Raw genomic sequence first — 17,466 nt, forward strand, 5'->3', positions numbered from 1 at the left:
TTTTTCTTAACATTACACCCCCCGTCCTCCTCCTCGGTGTGCGCTCCGGTCGAACGTCCACGTCGAGACAGTGGTGGCCGGCAATCGTGAGCGCTCACACGTGAGAGCGTGTTTTCTCTTCTCTCGACTGGCCCACTTCTTGGCGAGACGGATATGTCATTTTTGTGGCTGTTTACAGCGTCGTGTCCGCGCTCGCACACGCACCATCACACTGGCCGGCTCTCGGGGGTCGTTAGGGGGGCAGAGCGCGCACCCTCGCGCTGTTCGCGGCCGACAGCGCGGAATCTCGACGCGTCCGGAGTCTCTCTGCTCTCTCTCTCCTTCCTTTTAATTTCATGACTTGGCGCTTTTCTTTCTTTTTTTTTTTCAATTTTCCGTTTGCCGTTGTGGCGGCTACGCGGCGCGGGCTATGATCAGCTGTGAACGCAGAGCGGGGAGTGCCCGAATCGGGTCAGTGAGGCCCTTGGGTCAGTGTAGCGCCTGCGCCACCTTGCAGGCTCGAGCGCCCGTATGTCAGACACTCGGGCACCGGATGGGCCAACGCCGGTGTGTGGTCGCTCTCGACCCCGACGTTGGCACGCAAGGTGCGCTTTCTTATTCGGCAGCATAGTGTGGTCGTGTTCCGACGCGTATCCGGAACTACAAGATTTAGTAAACTAAGAAACCTTAAAAGATGCAAACGATTCTTGTCGTTCGTGTTAGCGGAAGGCAGCAGATAAAGTAACGAGGGCACCAACGAGATTCGACAAGCCTGACGAATCACGTGGGGGACGTGACGTGCTGGATACAAGGCATGCCCGCATAGTATATTGCGCTGTTGTGGCAGAATTCTGGAAAAAACAAAATGAAAAAGAAAATCGAGACGGTCGAGGGCTTAGGGAAACGGAGTTGGAAACGCCACGCCACTTCGTAACAGTAGCATAAGCCGCTGCTGATGGTGAACGCATGGGTGTCTGGGAAACATTGTTTGTTCACTTAAACTTGTGTGCTCTGCGTTCTTTCGTAAAGGCCAGTCACATATGTACATTCGATGGTTGCTATCATCGAAAGGATCAACGACGTTTCTGCTTCGCACGCTTCCAGCAAGAGCAAATCTTCCCTTGCGCGCAGAACTCGAGCTTCCGGGACGGTGCCCTTTGCCACATGGTTCCTAACAATAGCTCTGTTCGCGACTCCGTTCTGGGCTCGATTTACCGTCCGTGCTGAGCGCTCTCATATCCCCGAGGATTATGAGCGTGACCTTGAAGGTCCACACCCATGTTAGCGGACGGCCTTGGCGTGCCGCCCATGCAGCACAACGGTTTGATAACCGTTCAACTCAAGCCGACGGCTGCCATTCGGCACTGCTCGACAGGAACGTGTGACGTCACGGCAGGCATCATACGGCACGGGCTTCGTCTCGTTGCGCTCGTCTGGACGCACGTCCGGCGGCGTCGTCCGTGCAGCTGGCTCGGCTCCCCGCAGTTCACGCTCTCGTAGCCGCCAACGGGTGGTTTCCCCCGGGTTTCCCCTTTGTTTGTTCGCGTCCCTTATCCGTATGTTTATCCTTCGCCCCTTCTTTCTTTCGTGTTCCCTGGCGTCGTCCTCTTCTCCTTGCTGTCTCATTTCCCTTCACCATTTTAATCCCCCCATTCATTCCTCGTACAACTCCTGCCTTTCTTTTCAGCCTCTCCTGCAACTGTTTCCTTCTTCATTTCTTACCCTTACATTTCTCGCTATTATTATTATTATTATTATTATTATTATTATTATTATTATTATTATTATTATTATTATTATTATTATATGGTATTTAGGAGATATCGTCGCCGTTAATTGGTGCCTGCTACTCCTTCTCCCATAGGGATTTAGAAAAAGGAATAAATCATAATAAATATACTGATATCATAACAACAAAAAGTCCGGTCACTTAGCTAGACTATAAAATCAGGGCACATGAGAAATCACGGATTAAATTCGTGCGAAGGTGCATAAAAACAGGCATTGGATTATTGGCCAAAGTCAGGTAAAAGAGAAACACGGAATGCGTCCGTATTTAAACACTCTACTCAATATGCTTTGCGAGAATATTGCTCCCTTCTAGAGCCAATAACGCTCGTCTTTGCAATGAGTATGTTGGCCAAAGACCCAAGATCTTCCTGAGGCTGAACGGCCTGCGGTCTAATGCCGCCGTAAATCGCGCGTCAAGCGTTGTCCGTGTGTGTCGTGTCGCGGACGTTCTGCCAGAATTGATGCTGCACATCCGCGTGGCCACAAGTGCATTCCGCACTATCAGCTCTTTTAAATTTTATGTAGAGAGTGTTTTGTGTGTACGCGGTGCCGAGGCCGCAGACGGTGAACGAGCGTTTCAAAGGCTCTGTTTGTATCTGGTGTGGACAGAATTTTGAATTGAAGTGATGGGTCAATGTGAAACAAATCTGATAATTTCGAGTTCTGAGTAAACCATGTCGTTTTGCAACCACGGGCTGAGATCTGTCGTAGTATGTGCTGCAACTTGTATTGCGCCAGAGGGTTGGGTTATTAACACGCACTTTTCCAGCTGCCTCGTCTGCTGCAACATTCCCAGGGGTGCTGCAGTGGCCAGGTATCCGTTGGAACATTACCGTGCGCTTTTCTTCACTTGCTTTTGTGAGTTCCTTTCGTGTCTCGTAAACTAACGCCACGTTTTGCAAATTGCTGACGTCACTATGAAGGGAAGACAAAGCTGCCTGCAAGTCACAAAGAATGACCCATTGTTCTCCTTTTTGCATCGAATTTATGTAGCGCAACAAAGACAATATTCGTAAAAGGAAAATGAGACATCCACCCGAACGTAGCTAAGTGCTACAAAGAAAACCCATACGGGTTCCTCGAAAGAAAAGTTTCGCAGTTGAAGAAAAATTCGTCCCGGACCAACCAACTGCGAACCATTTTTCTTCCTTCCTCGTTTTAATTATTCGTGCTGTGCCACCTGCCTTCCTTCATTTTCTTTTTTGGTATAATTGAAATAAAAATAAAAGGCAGGAGTTGCGGTCCCCCCGTAATGGTGACGGCTACTTCCTTTCCCGTGCATCTCGTGCATGGCAGAAACGATAATATATAAAAAAACTGTTCGCAAAAACAGAGACACAAACACACACACGCGGCCGCATTGCAGTCTGCGGTGAGCAGGTAAACAGACTACTACAGAAGTGCACGCTCATGAAAATGATGCACGCCAGGCACGTACCCAGGATTCTTTTTCGCATCATCATCATCATCCTGTTTTATGTCCACTGCAGGACGAAGGCCTCTCCCTCTCATCTCCAATTACCCCTGTCCTGCGCCAACCGATTCCAACTAGCACCCGCGAATTTCCTAATTTCATCGCTCCACCTAGTGTTTTGTCGTCCTCGACTGCGTTTTCCTTCTCTTGGTACCCATTCTGTAACCCTAATGGTCCAACGGTTATCTATTATTATAAAATATGAAGACGCCAAATTGGCAAAGAGGGCCCAAATTTGCCTAAGCACATTGGGACCTGTCCCTCACGCTCTTGTGAACCACGTTTTTCAAATGTGCGGATTCTTGCCCGAAGTAAAGATACTAAAGCAAGGGAACTGGTTGAAGCCTATCACATAGGCAAGAAAGGCAGCTTGTGCGTGAGCGATACTTCGATATCATTATATAAGGCCGAGATGAGGTTTCTTGAGCGTGGTGCGTCATGTATGTTTGATTAGATGCGTGAAAGAATGTTTGCTCTGTGCGCATGTGTTGACTACAGTATATATGTGCCTGCGTTCTGTAAATAAAACAGTTGCGAGTGGCGCCCTGTCCCGTTTTCTTCTCTTGTGTGTGTCTGTTGATTTGGCGTCTTCATATTTTATAATGAATAGCTACCAACTAGCCCAACAAGAAGTGCTTTTAACGGTTATCTAACCGGCGCATTTCATGACCTGCCCAGCTACATTTTTTCCTCTTGATGTCAATTAGAATATCATCTATACCCGTTCGCTCTCTGATCCAAACCGCTCTCTTTCTCTCTGTTAACGTTATGCCTAGCAATCTTCGTTCGATCGCTCTTTGCGCGGTCCTTAACTTGCTCTCAAGTCTCTGCCCCATATGTCAGCACTGGCAAAATGCACTGATTGCACACCTTACTTTTCAATAATAATGGTAAGCTTCCAGTCAGGAGCTGGCAATGTCTTCCGTATGCGATCGAACCTATTTTTATTCTTCTGTGAATTTCCTTCTCATGATCAGGGTTCCCTGTGATTAATTGACCTAGGTAAACGTACTCCTTCCCAGTCTCTAGTGGCCGACTGGCGATTCTGATCTCTTGTTCCTTTGCCCGGCTATTTATCATTATCTTCATCTTGTGCATATTAATATTCAACCCCACTCTTACACTCTCTCTGTTAAGGTCTCCAGTCAATTGTTGTAACTCGCCTGCATTGTCGTTGAATAGAAAAATGTCATCGGCAAACCTAAGGTTGCTGAGATATTTGCCGTCGATCTTTACTCCTAAGCCTTCCCAGTTTAATAGCTTGAATTCTTGTAAGTACGCAGTGAATAGCTTTGGATAAATGGTGTCTCCCTGTCTGACCCCTTTCTCTATAGGTATCTCCTTGCTTTTCTTGTCTAGAATTAAGGTAGCTGTAGAACCTCTGTAGATATTCGTACGCGAAGGACGAGTCAGTAAGATGACAAACAATTTGCAGATTATATTTACAACAACGGTTGCAGCGCTGACCGGTCAGACTCACAGCGCGAGCCCAGTTCGTTCTTCCTCCAGATGACAAACTATTTACAGATTATATTTACAACAACGGTTGCAGCGCTGACCGGTCAGATTCACAGCGCGAGCCCAGTTCGTTCTTCCTCTTTTCTGGAGTGATGGCGCCCACGCGCCTCGTTCAAACACCACACGCATGTAGCAATATTTTCCAAGCTTTTTACGTAAGCATTCTGTACTCCTTGATTACGTAGTGCCTCTATCACTGCTGGTATCTCTACGGAATCAAATGCATTTTCGTAATCAATATAAGCCACATAGAGAGGCTTATTGTACTCTGCAGAATTCGCGATAACCTGATTGATGACATGGATGTGATCCATTGTAAAGTATCTCTTCCTGAAGCCAGCCTGTTCCCTTGGTTGACAAAATCGAGTGTTGCCCTTATTCTATTGGATATTATTTAGGTAAATATTTTATATAATACTGGGAGCAAGTTAATGGTCCTATAATTTTTCAATTCTTTAACGTCTCCTTTTTTGTGGATTAGTATGATGTCTGCATTCTTCCAGTTTTATGGCACCCTTGCAGTCGATAGACACTTCGTATAAAGAGCCGCCAGTTTTCCAAGCATTGTGTCACCCCCATCTTTGATTAAATCGACTGTTATTCCACCTTCTCCTCGCGCTCTTCATCGTTTCATGTCTTGCCTTCTGACCTCATCGCTAGTTATAGGAGAGTTTCTGTATACTATTCACTACTGTTTCTAAGTGAGGTATCGTGACTCCTCTGGGTACTGTACACAGGTCAGCTTAGAATTTTTCCGTTACTTTAACTATATCTTCGAGATTGCTGATTCTTCTTATCCTTTAGTGCATACATCATGGTTTCTCCTATACCAGGTTTCTTTTTTTCTGATTTCAGGCTGCGTTTATTTTTTACGGCTTCTTCAGTCTTTCTCATGTTATAGTTTCGAATATCAGTTATTTTCGCCTTGTTGATCAGTTTTGACAGTTCCGCGAATTGCGTAACGCTGTGCGGCCGCCAGTCCCATACAACCGCGTAGAGCGCAGGACTGCGATTCTAGACGTACTGCGCTCACCGCGAAATGTTAGAAAAACGCCCACATAAGCACAGCAGAGAAGTGGCTACGTGAGGCGGTTCGACCGATAACTGTAGAAGCGTCATTCAGAACAAGTAATTGTTCTCCACTTCCGGCGGCGTTTTCTCTACTTCCTTTTTAAATAAAAAGATGTTGATCCATAAATATTCTCATAAACAACGGTTAACTTTTTTATTATTGCTTTTGCTTGCAGTTGGGTTGTTGCCTTGGCTCTCTCCCTTAGTAGATCGCTTAATTTCTGAACTCCTTGCAACTTTTGTTTCCAGTTGCCAATTTTGCACAGAAAGTGCTATACAATTAGGGAAAAACAGACGAGGTAACGGGCGACAGTCATCTTGCTTATGGGTTTAAGGGTTATTGCAGGGTTTCATGATGGACGCTCTTTCACATTATTTTATTTCCCACCTTATCTAACCCATATCACGCGTATATGGTTCCTGACATCTGCCAGCGTCGCGGCGAGCCTTAACTCAAGGAAATAATGAAGCAAAGGGAAAAGTTAAACGCAACTGGCGTTTTCTCCGGCCGCAACTCGTTGCATGAGAGTACAGACCAGCTGAGTAACGCCGCATCCCTCTCCTGGTCCCAGGATCAGCCTAAACAAAGAAGGTTGAACTAACAAAAGCAGCAGCTATGCGCGTGACGGTTGAATAGATGGTGACAACTGAAGGCATCTCGAGTTAATCGCGCGGGTGCGGAATCCATGAGAAAACTGTCCTTCACATTACAAGAGATGCCGATAACTACCGCCATCTAAAAGGAGTGAAAAAGGCAGCATAATGCTGAACGATGAACAGCTGCCAAGTCTCAACATTGATCTGGCGGCGCTTTAGGAATGTGTGAGGAGTGGTGGCGTGAGTGGGGAGGGGGGGGGGGGTACGCCACTTGATTTCGGGGGGGGGGGAGACCGGGCCCCCCCGGGCCCCCCCCTGGGTACGTGCCTGATGCACGCACAGATATATGACAGTCGAAAGTGAGCTTCAGCACATAGTACAAAAGATATAACACGTAGTATACAAGCGCTCATAAATACAAGTTGTAGTACATTGTGTTCAGTGCGGCATCCCATTAGCCATGCATGTGTATGTGAAAAGAAAAAAAAAAGGATGTTCCAATGCGTTCAATGCTTTTTCGCTGTGCTATTTTCGATGGCCAAGGGCCCAGACATGTTGCGAGCGAGAAACGTCGGCGAGGATCAGCGTTCCAGCCTCCGCGTCGCGTATACAGCGGGAGGACGGCGCGAACGTGCTGTCCCACGGTGCAGTCGATGAATTAGCGCATCGGTGCTTTTTCGGAAGTTCTACGTCCAGCTGGTACTTGATTGAGTTGGGGGTCCGCTTCGTACCTACTTTCTTTCTTTCAGAGAATATCGCTCGTACGTTCCAAGCTCTCCAAATAAAAGAGAGAAGAAAAATAAAACAGTTTGCTCCGAAACATGGAGAAAACGCAAGAAAACTTATAAAAGGCAGACCAGCACCACAAAAAAAAAAAAGAAAAAAAAAAGAGGGGGAAGATACAGACCGTGGAGGTATATACCGTCATTCCTCCAGTAAACTCGAAAACCAGCGGTGTATGTAAACTCGCAATACAATACTTACCACGCAAGAGACGTCATTATTACGACAATTCTCACTCTTTATTTGTTGTTATTATTTTTTAAAGATATCCTGCGCGGGGTTATACACCCCGCCTGCTATAGTTCTCGTTCAGAATCCGAGCTCTTTGCAGTGAAAATTTCCAAACATGAACAGGCGGGAGCAAAAGTCTAGAGCCCATGGCATAAACAATTTTTTTATTATTATTCTAGGGCAGCCGTGCGACGTGGAATTGTCTTGATGCCTTTTATTGTTCGAACAGGCGCACGTATACACAGGCTGTATCACTTCATTTCGGCCTGCATGCCTAAGCTGCGAAAAAAAATAATACTAATCTGCGGTCTCCAGACTTGCTCGCGGCTGTCCACTCAGAAGTAACACCTATACACACGCATGTCAACTATAAGTACGCTTACGTCCGAACTGACGTTTCCTTTAATGCTGTAAATATATTTTTTTTTACTTTGCTTTCTTCGTTTCTACGGCTTACTTCACTCCGCAACTCGAGCAGCACACAGCAACGGAAAACGTCTTCAGCCGTTTCACCCCCATAAAGTTGGCCGAGCCACGCTTACTTCGTGAAAAGATGCGCCGAAAGAAAAAACTGGTCAGAGTCCAAATTAATATACGGGGGAGTACAGCGTGGAAGGAAGCCTTCCAATGTCGCCTAGTCACACGTACTACAGAGTTAATGCAATGCCTTGTGGCGTGCATTCCATTCCGCCCGCGGCTGCTGCATTGCAATGGGGTTACGATGAAATTAATACAATAAACGCGTTCGTGTCAGGGTTGGTAACATCTTAGGACGAAGTCAGCGGGTCCCGGCTCAAAACAATCCATTTCTAGCGAAAAGTTGCTAAGGGAAGTTAACGATGATAACAATAATGATGCACCTGTAATTTTGCCTTTTTTAAATGTTTTAATTGTTCGTAAACGTCTTCTATACAGTTAAAGTTACCTCTTGAGTTGGCGAGTCGATGGTCGGAATTTGAAAAGGCAAAATAACTTCAGACTTTTTTAAACGTTATGACTCGGATCTCAAGAAGCTTTATTGCACCCAGACGGCTCACTAATAATCTGTGAGAGGTAGCGACAAATGAAGGCGCATATATATATATATATATACCCCTCAGAATAATATAGGAGCGAGGTATTGAACTTATCTATAGTCCGCCCTTGAGGGGAATTTTACCAGGGCAAGTTACTGGCTATTTATGTCACTAAAAAGTGGTCAAAAACGTCGCTACAACTCCAAAACGGTAAAGTTGTCCTTAGGGTGACTTAACCTCGCTAAATTTAGCGATTTTCTGGCTAAGTTACTAACAATGACTCGAGTATTGTGCTTAGGGTGCACTTCGAAAGTTATCTGACTTGCCAAAACGATAGCAACACTATATCAGTTAATTTGGAAAGATTCGATGCGCTTTGCAGACAATTACAAGAAGACGGACAGTGCGCCTTTCCCGTCTTCTTCCTTGTGATCGTCTACAAAGAGCATCCTGTCTTTCCAAATACAATGAACCAACTTGCCCAACAGCGCATTCTGCTAAACTACATATCAGTTAAGACTCGCAAAGCACTCTTTGACAACTCTCTATCTACTTTCACTGATTTGGCGGGAAAGGGTTGCTTACCAGCGGAGAGAAATCAAAAGTAAACTTAATTCCCCCTCCCACTCTTTTTTTTTTTTTCCCCGCGGAATACTCCTTGCCGGTGTCAGTGTAGCGTCACGGAGTTCAAAATATCTCCGCTTATTTTGACCGTTTTGGAGAAGGAACAGTTTCTCAATTTGCTAAGTCGAGTCTCTGGTTCCTACATATAGGATACAATGTAGACTTCTCTACGCACACAAACAATTGTACAGACTCCACAGAAAATGCTGTCAAACTAGATGTTGCGAGGAGGTGGTTGGCGTCGACAGCCGTAATTCATTTTTACGCCTTTTGGCTATTTGCTTCAAGTTTTCACAGATGCATCTGTGCACAACGACGGTCAAGGCGCCTCTGCAGCTTTTTTCTGCCCATCAACTCAAGTACGACGTATCTTTCAAATACTTCATCGAACTTGGTCAACAACTGCAGAACTAGCAGCGATTAATGTTGCACTGAAATACGTGCAAGAGGAGTTAACTACAGCGAAGGTTGTCATCTTTACGGACTCCCGTGCTGCCCTTAGCAGGTTACAACGCAGTGAGCTTGACTGTCCACTTGTGCGTAGCATTACTGACTCTGCGAGCAAAATTACATCTCTCGTTGCTCAGTGGATACCTTCACACGTAGGAATCGCCGGAAATGAAGAGGCTGATCGGCTCGCTTCAAGTTGCGCTCATAACTGTGACTGCCCAGAAATTTTGTGCAAGCTTGATGACGCTCGCCTGCTGATTCGTCGCCAGCTATACTCAAGCAGCATGCAGACCAGCGCGTCGCAAATGGAACGCTCCCGCCCCGTGTGCGCGGTCGAGGCTTGCCTCGTCGCGCCAGGGCACAACTGCTCAAGCTGAGGGTTGGTTGCGTGAACGTGCACGAACGTTTATACAGACAAGGGCGTGTGGCGAGTCCATTGTGTACGTCTTGTGGCTGCTACGAGACACTTCAGCACCTTATATTTGAGTGTCCCGCTTTCAGTGCGCAGCGCATGTCGCTAGTGAGAAACTATCATCTCCTTGGCCTGCGGTGTGCGACACTCGAGGAATGTTTATACCTGAGTGGTTGTGCATCTAAACGTGATCAGGCCCATCGCGCCCTACTAACCTTTCTAGCGTTAACTAACTTAGGTTCATGTTTGTAGCGTGAACATTCAACATTCTGTAGTAGCGTGACCTTCAGTGACCGCCCTACCGTGTGTGATCTGTACTGTGTTCTAACGCTTCTTTCTTTGAAGATGGGAGGTGGCGGGTTCAAACACCTTGTAGTGTATATTGTGAACCGACTACCGGTGATACCGTGATTGCGTGCAGCTGTACTTGGCGTCTCATCGTGGAGCGCACAATTAGCCGCATAGCGAACTAGTCGTGGATGTGATTGATAATTGTGGAGGCTGTTCGACGCGGCGTCACTTTAATTCCGGCTGCGGAGTCGAAACTGGGCAGAACAACGTGAAGTGTACTGTGTTCTACTTTAGTCTTTCGATTTGTCCTGTTGCTCTTCCTTTCCTCTCTCCTCTCCTCCTTCCTATCTTCCATTTCTGTGTTGCTGTCACCTCCCTTCAGAAGAGTAGGCAGGCGTTGTGCCCCTTCCGGTGGCAGTTGCCAGCCTGCTCGTCACTTTCCCTTTCCTGTAAACTGTGTATATGCTTTCAAAACTAATAATAATAATAATAATAATAATAATAATAATAATAATAATAATAATAATAATAATAATAATAATAATAATAATTGCAGAAGTGTAACTTAACACAGCTTAATTCAATATCTCTCCACTTGTGTCTTCTTAAGGAACACCAAGTGGTCAAAATCTGCCCGGAGTCCTCCTTTACTGCGTATCTATCTATCTATCTATCTATCTATCTATCTATCTATCTATCTATCTATCTATCTATCTATCTATCTATCTATCTATCTATCTATCTATCTATCTATCTATCTATCTATCTATCTATCTATCTATCTATCTATCTATCTATCTATCTATCTATCTAATATTGTAGCCTTGCATGCCAGCAATGTTTTCTCGTGCAAGCGAAGCTTTCTACGCGCAGAGCTGCTGTGCGTGGTACACGTGTACGTCGCGCGGTGTACTGTACACCTGAGCGCAACCGCGACTGAGCGGCGGCGGCGGGCCCGTTTCTCACGGTGCCAGCTGAAACGGTAGACGATGCGAGCATCGGGCAACGCCGGCGCACGGTCGACGAGCGGGGCACGAGAGAGGGCGCGTCACGAAAGGGGGGGGGGGGGGGACGCGGCGATCGGGGGCTCCCTCAAGGTTGCGTTTGATCACATCCGAACATGTGCACTACGAATGAACATACGGAATGCAATGGATGTTTTCGGACAGGCGGGACCGGTAATTGCTACGCCTCACCGATCCATGATATGCACTAACAGGGGGGCGTCCAAAAAATAAATGGCAGCCAGGACGACAGCGATTGCTTTCGGCGCCAGCAGTACGACAAAAGAACAGTCTTCAAGACTTCTTTTAGAGGGTGCGATGTGGACACCACCCATTAGCAGTTCTCACGTTTCTGAATTCTAAAGGGAACATGATTTTGGCTCCATGGGCTCCATCCAGTGAACAGGCGGCGCCACTGAGCAGCGACGGATGGATGCATGGATGGATGGATGGATATTATGAGCGTCCCCTTTGGAACGGGATGAAGGGTTGCGCCACCAAACTCTTGTTATTATATTGACTAATGTCCAAGCTACGTTAAAACAGAAAAGAAAAAAAAGCAGCAGGGATGGATGGATGGAAGGTAGGAGCGTTCCCTTTGAAACGGGGTGATGGTAGTTGCCACCATGCTCAGTTTTCCATGCTCATCAGTACCGCCACCATGCTCAGCCGTACCGCGCTGCTCAGCGCCGCATGTGGCGAGCGGTGCGACACTGGAAAGGTGGAAATACCGCGGAATTTAATCTTCATGCACATGTCGCCCAAAGCCGCACGTATATCCGTGATTCACCGTTTTTTTTTTTTTTTTTTTGTACGTGAGGGTGCAGGTGTAGTCCTCTCTGGTGTCTCAAATACTTTTTTACGGGTTTAGGCATATTAAAGGAATAGAAGAGTAAGTTCATGCTGCTGCATTAACCAGCGTAGACACGTTGTACACTAATATTTTCTCCCCGCGAAAGAAGTGGCCGGCCTGGGCGTTCACGCCAAGCGCTTTTCGCAGCAGAGAAAGCAGCTGTACGAAGTCATCCTGCACGTGAGTAAAGCCTACAGTGACACTAACATTGAAGTCACTAAACAGGCACTCTGAAAACGTTGCACTTCTAATAGGTCGACGAATTTTTAATCGACGCCTCACTATTGGCGATGCATGCCTCATTTCGCTCCGGCGCGTTGTGCGCCGCGGCCTGCCATTTGTTCCCGTGTCACGTTGTTACTTTACATCGCCATACAGCTCGATCTGGACCGGGTACAGTTGCAAGGTCACTGGATCGCGATTTCGCTAGATCGGCGTTGAGTCGATCACGATCCCCACACTGAGTTCGAGTTTCACAATCGCGATCGTAGGCTGTGGCTGGGACAACCGAAACATCTGTGAAAGCCTGCCAGTACAATTATTAGGTATACTGGTGCTCGTAGTGTGACAGGAGATTGCGGGTGCGTGCGTGTATAATGAAGGAATACATACTGTTTCCGTGACAATTTTCTCTTCACAAGCTTGTTACACTTCACCGCAATACCAAACCAATACTTTTGCGCATGCTTCACCACGTAACACTTCTGTACTGAGGCGAAGCTAGCTTTCGGGAACCGGCATTGAGCAAAGCGCCGTGCTTTCTAAGCTTCGAAGCCATTCGCGAGAACTACAAAGGCGGAGTCGGCGCCATTGCTGACCGCGGCGAATTCTTTCAATGAAAAACACGCACCGAACGGCAAGAAGCTTAAAGGAGTACTGACACAAAAAGTAATCCACGTGGCTTTTCTGCTTTAATAAGTAGTTAATGACCCAGTAATCGCGGCACGAAATCTCATTTACTTCAGAGCGCGACAGGTAATTATTTGCAGTCTTTTTTGTAGCGACCAGTCGAACTTTCGGTTCCAGAGGGCAACGAGACGGGAGAAACGGGAGTGTAAACAAAGTGGTCACGTGTTCGCAAAAAGCCATGACGTATGCTCTGACGCGCAGCCAGCGTGCGCGACCAACTTGCTGAATATTGTCGTGCGACTGCTGCATCGGTCGGACGACCACAGCCAAGGACAGCGCCGGTAGCGAGAACGTCATGGCCACGTGGTAAACCCGGCGGGGCGGGGCCGGCGAGCGGGCGCCTCGGCGCTCTGATCATGTCTGTTCTTCTTTTGTTTTTTTTTCTCTCCCTGGTCGAAACGCGGGCCTCTTTCGCCGCTGACGGCGGTACATATATTGGCTACAATTTGTTTCTGACACGAAATAACTTCTAGAATAAAGTGACCTCAAAGAGTGCGAGTTATAAAACATTGTGCGAAATAGTAAATCGTTGGAGTGACTTCTACTCGGACGCGGTAAGCGCAGGCGCACCAGCAATCGTCTGTATACGAAGCGGCTCGCCTGACTGGCGTGTTTACTCATCGCTACTAACGGCACCGGGAGAACTACAGAAGAGTACCTACTGAATGCAGCTTCCGCGGAGCAGTATGATCGCTCTACCCAGAGTCCGTGTCAAACTCCCAATAGTACCGACTGTGCTTCTGTGGTGGACTTGCCAACTCCATCACCACGGTTTCCTGGCAAGAAGCAAGGTTTGACTCATCTTGGTAGTCTGGATCCTGTGAAAACGGTGCCAACCTCGGTCGTCCATATTTCTGAGCAACCGACGCTAACCGAGTCCTGTCCTGTTCCTGTCAGCAACGTCTATGCTACTCGGCCGGGCTCCTGCCACAGAGCTCCAGGTGTCCGGTCCGCCACGCCCTATTTCTACTACTGCTGATCAACAGATGCCAAACCTCCCCGATGAGCCTCCTTCTACTGACGAGCGCCAGGAAACAACACTCCAAGAACCGACTCACTTGTTTCCTGTTACCAGAAGAGGGTTATAGCGCCAAAAAAACACAACACATAGCAAGCGAGACGGGACAGGCGCAACTGTTTATTCACCGCGTATGCGAATGACTATAAGAACAAAAAAAGATTGGTAGCAAGAACCACACATGCGCGGTGAATAAACAGTAAAAATGCGCCTGTCCCGTCTCGCTTGCTGTGTGTTGGGTTTTTTCGGCGCTATAACCCTCTTCTGGAAACATGCACCAACTAGCCCCCCAACAAGTATTACTGTTTCCTGTTAGTTTGGCTTCAAATAATCATGTTTCCACCCGCAAAGTGCGCCTCGAGAGGACGAATGAGACGGTTTCTCGTTGCGGCAACAGAGAAGTACAGCCACCCCCGCAGCAAGAGGTACGCTGCGAGATTCTCCGAAGTGACCCTGCTAAGTGGCCGGACGTTATTACTGACAGCTTTCGGAGTGTATGCCTTGAGAAAGGGCCATCGCGTTTTCAAAATCGGGCAGAAAATTTTCCGTCTTCCGAAAGGCAATACAAAACTCAGAAACGGTATATGTCACCTCATCTTTTTGAGCGAAAGGCTGTAAATGGTGTGGCGTACGAGCGACACTGGTTAATGTACTCGGAGTCCAAAGGTTCCGTTTACTGTTTCATGTGCAAACTATTTTCGATTTCAAGCAACCCCAGTGCTTTCACCACGCACGGCTTTTCTGATTGGAAAAGAGCAGAAGAAAGGGTTTGCGCAGATGAAAATAGCGTCGAGCACCGGAACTACGTGGCAGCATGGCTCGCCCTCTCTAACTCGAGCAGCACAATTGACAAGGAGCTGGTTAAGCATCTTGTCACTGAAACCGCTTACTGGACAGAGGTGTTGAAGCGCGTAGTCGTTGTAGTTAAGCTTCTGGCTGAGCTCAAGCTAGCGTTTAGGGGCAGTGGGGAGATTTTTCGTTCACCGAGAAATGGCAATTATATGGGAGTGCTTGAGGCTATTTCCAAGTTTGCTCCCTTTCTACAGGAGCACATCAAACGCTACGAGAACAAAGGAAAAGGTCGCCCATCGTATCTGTCAAAAACCATTTCTGATGAATTTATCGAACATATGGCAAAGGCTGTCAAGGAACGTCTCGTTGACGAAGTGAAACGCGCAAAATAATAATAATAATAATAATAATAATAATAATAATAATAATAATAATAATAATAATAATAATAATAATAATAATAATAATAATAATAATAATCAGTCTTGTTACGCCCACTGCAAGGCAAAGGCCTCTCCCATACTTCTCCAACTACCCCGGTCATGTACTAATTGTGGCCATGTTGTCCCTGCAAACTTCTTAATCTCATCCACCCGCCTAACTTTCTACCGCCCCCTGCTACGCTGCCCTTCCCTTGGAATCCAGTCCGTAACCCTTAATGACCATCAGTTGTCTTTCCTCCTCATTACATGTCCTGCCCATGCCCCCCATTTCTTTTTCTTGATTAACTAAGATGTCATTAACTTGCGTTTGTCCCCTCACCCAATCTGCTCTTTTCTTATCCCTTAACGTAACACCCATCATTCTTCTTTCCATAGCTCGTTGCGTCGTCCTCAATTTAAGCAGAACCCTTTTCGTAAGCCTCCAGGTTTCTGCCCCGTACGTGAGTACTGGTAAGACACAGCTGTTATATACTTTTCACTTGAGGGATAGTGGCAACCTGCTGTTCATGATTTGAGAATGCCTGCCAAACACACCCGAGCCCATTCTTATTCTTCTGATTATTTCAGTCTCATGATCCGGATCCGCGGTCACTACCTGCCCTAAGTACCCTTACCACTTCCAGTGCCTCGCTACCTATCGTAAACTGCTGTTCTCTTCCGAGACTGATAAACATTACTTTAGTTTTCTGCATATTAATTTCTAGACCCACCCTCCTGCTTTGCCTCTCCAGGTCACTGAGCATGCATTGCAATTGGTCCCCTGAGTTACTAAGCAAGGCAATATCATCAGCGAATCTCAAGTTACTAAGGTGTTCTCCATTAACTTTTATCCCCAATACTTCCCACTCCAGGTCTCTGAATACCTCCTGTAAACAGGCTGTGAATAGCATTGGAGAGATCGTATCTCCCTGCCTGACGCCTTTCTTTATTGGGATTTTGTTGCTTTCTTTATGGAGGACTACGGTGGCTGTGGAGCCGCTACAGATATCTTTCAGTATTTTTACATATGGCTCGTCTACACCCTGATTCCGTAGTGCCTCCATGACTGCTGTGGTTTCGACCGAATCAAACGCTTTTTCGTAATCAATGAAAGCTATATATAAGGGTTGGTTATATTCCGCACATTTCTCTATCACCTGATTGATAGTGTGAATATGGTCTATGGTTGAGTAGCCTTTACGGAATCCTGCCTGGTCCTTTGGTTGACAGAAGTCTAAGGTGTTCCTGATTCTATTTGCGATTACCTTAGTAAATACTTTGTAGGCAACGGACAGTAAGCTGATCGCTCTATAATTTTTCAAGTCTTTGGCGTCCCCTTTCTTATGGATTAGGATTATGTTAGCGTTCTTCCAAGATTCCGGTACGCTCGAGGTCATGAGGCATTGTGTATACAGGGTGGTCAGTTTTTCTAGAACAATGTGCCCACCATCCTTCAACAAATCTGCTGTTACCTGATCCTCCCCCGCTGCCTTCCACCTTTGCATAGCTCCCAAGGTGTTCTTTACTTCTTCCGACGTTACTTGTGGGATTTCAAATTCCTCTAGATTATTTTCACTCAAATTATCGTCGTGGGTGCTACTGGTACTGTATAAATCTCTATAGAACTCCTCAGCCACTTGAACTATCTCATCCATATTAGTAATGATATTGCCGGCTTTGTTTCTTAACGCATACATCTGATTCTTGCCTATTCCTAGTTTCTTCTTCACTGCTTTTTGGCTTCCTCCGTTCCTGAGAGCATGTTCAATTGCATCCATAATATACTTCCTTATGTCAGCTGTCTTACGCTTGTTGATTAACTTGGAAAGTTCTGCCAGTTCTATTCTAGTTGTAGGGTTAAAGGCTTGCATAGATTGGCGTTTCTTGATAAGATCTTTCGTCTAACGGAGTTACCACCGACTTCTATTGCACACTCCTTAATAATACCCATAACATTGTCGTTCATTGCTTCAACACTACGGTCATCTTCCTGAGTTAAAGCTAAATACCAGTTCTGTAGCTTGATCCGGAATTCCTCTATTTTCCCTCTTACCGCTAACTCATTGATCGGCTTCTTATGTACCAGTTTCTTCTGTTCCCTCCTCAAGTCTGTGTTAATTCGAGTTCTTACCATCCTATGGTCACTGCAGCGCACCTTGCTGAGCACGTCCACATCTTGTATGCTGCCAGTGTTAGCGCAGAGTATGAAGTCCATTTCATTTCTAGTCTCG

The sequence above is a fragment of the Dermacentor variabilis genome, chromosome 2 (assembly GCF_050947875.1).
Source record: "Dermacentor variabilis isolate Ectoservices chromosome 2, ASM5094787v1, whole genome shotgun sequence".
Classification (NCBI taxonomy): Eukaryota; Metazoa; Arthropoda; class Arachnida; order Ixodida; family Ixodidae; genus Dermacentor; species Dermacentor variabilis.